This window comes from Lactuca sativa, chromosome 7 (assembly GCF_002870075.4).
Source record: "Lactuca sativa cultivar Salinas chromosome 7, Lsat_Salinas_v11, whole genome shotgun sequence".
NCBI lineage: Eukaryota > Viridiplantae > Streptophyta > Magnoliopsida > Asterales > Asteraceae > Lactuca > Lactuca sativa.
The window spans coordinates 153237920-153240852 of record NC_056629.2 but is presented as its reverse complement, the minus strand read 5'-3'; positions in this window follow the sequence as shown (position 1 = coordinate 153240852).

Genomic DNA, 2933 nt, shown 5'->3' with positions numbered 1-2933 from the left:
ATGATTAGATTTGTTGATTGATTGATTCCTTCTTGATTCTTCTTATCTTGGAGCTTAGAGTCACAAGTGTAACTCCTCTAATGGCTTACAAACACCAACTAGCAAGAAGGAAATTATGAGAGAGAGGAGGGAATACCTAAATCGGCCTAGGGTTTCTCTTGAGATTAAGTGTAGCCAATTTTCATAGCCCAAGGGTCATCTTTATACTGTAGGCTGGTAGGGTTTCTGACAAAACCTTAATAGACAACTTAATCACCAAGCAACCCATGGAACCTTATGGAATGGGGCCTTGGACGAAAATATGAAGATCCTTCATCATAATTTTGTTCCCCCTTAGTCCATTAGGTTTCCCAGCCCAAAACTTAACTATCAAACATTTGACAGTTTATGTCCCTTTATTTAATTAATCTCTTTTAGTCACCAAATTAATTCCTAATTAATTTATGACCAATATTAATTAAATAATATGATTTCTCTTTTAATATATTATTCTTATAATATATTAATAAATCATAATTTCTTCTCTCCCTCTCTCTCTCTCTCTCTCTCTCTCCATAAATTACCCTGTCAAGTTGCTATGGTGAAGGCAACCCAAAAGGACCAAGCACAACCGGGTCAAATACTTACCAAATATAGTTACGGGCTTAGACACTAATCCAACAGTCTCCCACTTGGATAAGTCTAGTAACTATAATGTAAGCATATACCGATTAGCAATCGTAGCTCTCAAAGACGTTGTTGAACTCTGATCTTATCAGTAACTTGTCCTTTAGATAAGGGATCGTATAGTCCTTTATTCTAGATATCGTGCGGACAATTACATGGAACATAGTCATACATATTGTCCAACAGTTTGTTTCTCGATCTCAAATTCATTTGACATAGAACTTAATTTAACACATCAATTAAGTCCTGACTGGGCCCGACACATAAGTCAAATTAAATCATCGAGGGACCTGATATCGCTTTTACCCTCTTAGGATAAAAGGAACAGATAAACTTCGACTTATATGCATTTATTATTCACTAATCAAATCATACACAACAATGCGTTTTATGACTTCAAGTTACTGATGCATTTTAGCATTATCAATGTATAACCAACCAGCAAACAATAAACCATATATCTTGGTTTTAAGACCATATGATATTATCGTCTTGCAATCACTCGTGATAAATTCCATGAAGTGATTTCTGCAAGCGTGAGTTTATTCCAATTCTCAAAACTTGTTCATAAGCACTCATGAACGTTGTAGTAAACCTTTCCAATGTCTAATACCTTTTAGACAATTTACACACCTATTCATGACAGTCTTCATTCATATCTACTTCCAACATATGAACGACTGCGGAACATTCGAATAATTCGATTATTATAAATAACTCAATTATTCAGGAAGTCAAAACATGAAAAGTGAAACAATAGTTAAACAATCAACATAAGACAGTAACTTTACTTATAAATAATACTCCTTTATTTAATCATCAAATGTCAATTACATTTATCTATTACATGTTTCTAAACTATCTAATCTAAACTAATATCATCCTTCAGCCCAATGCTCCTAGCGTGCTGCAAGTGCTTAACCCTACTCAGTCCCTTCGTAAGCGGATCTGCTAGGTTATCTTCTGACGATACCCTCTTCACTATGAGGAGTCCTTCTACCCGATGTCGAATAAGGTGCTATTTTCTGTCGATATGTCGAGATCTACCATGATCCCTCGGTTCCTTGGTCAAGGCAACCGCTCCTTCATTATCACAAAAAATTTCCATGGGCTCCTTTATGGTAGGCACAACTCCAAGGTCTCCAATGAAGTTCTTCAACCATATCGCCTCCTTCAATGTTTCGCTCGCTGCAATGTACTCTGATTCGCACGTTGAATCAGCTACGGTTTCTTGCTTGGAAATTTTCCAAGTCACTGCTCCTCCATTAAGGGTAAAGACCCAGCCCGACTGTGAACGGTAGTTGTCTCTGTCGGTCTGAAAGTTGACATCACTATACCCTCGCACCTTTAAGTCATCACTCCCACCGAGGACTAGAAATCATTCCTTGGTCCTCCCAAGGTACTTAAGAATGTTCTTGACTACGGTCCAATGCGCTCTACCAGGGTTCCCTTGATATCTACTGACCATGCTCAAAGCGAAGGCCACATCAGGGTGAGTACAAGTCATAGCATACATAATCGAGCCAATTGCGGAAGTGTATGGTACTCGGCTCATTTATGCTATCTCGACTTCGGTACTCGGTCATTGAGTCTTACTCAACTTGGCATTACTTTGGATTGGTAATTCTCCCTTCTTTGAGTTCTCCATACTAAAATGTTTTAGTAATTTGTCCAAGTAAGTATTTTGACAAAGTCCTATTAGTCTCGTACTTCGGTCTCTCACTATTCTTATTCCCAAAATATAGGAAGCCTCTCCGAGGTCCTTCATAGTGAAGCACTTCCCGAGCCAGGACTTAACTTCCTGCAGTGTCGGGATGTCGTTTCCTATGAGTAGTATGTCATCGACATACAATACGAGGAAGCTAACTATACTCCCACTGGCTTTGACATATACACATGATTCATCTTCTCTTCGTATAAACCCAAACTCTTTGACTTTCTCATCGAAGAAAAAATTCCATCTGCGAGACGCATCCTTAAATCCATAAATGAACTTCTCAAGATTACACACTCTATTGGGATGATTTGCATTGACAAAACCCTTTGGCTGAGCCATTTAAACATCCTCAACCAACTTTCCATTAAGGAAAGCGGTTTTGACATCCATTTGCCATATTTCATAATCATGAAATTCAGCAATGGCCAGCATCACCCTAATAGACTTTATCTTAGCAACTGGTGAGAAAGTTTTGTCATAGTCAACTCTGGGAGTTTGAGTGAAACCCTTCGCAACCAATCGCGCCTTATATGTGTGCACATTCCCATCC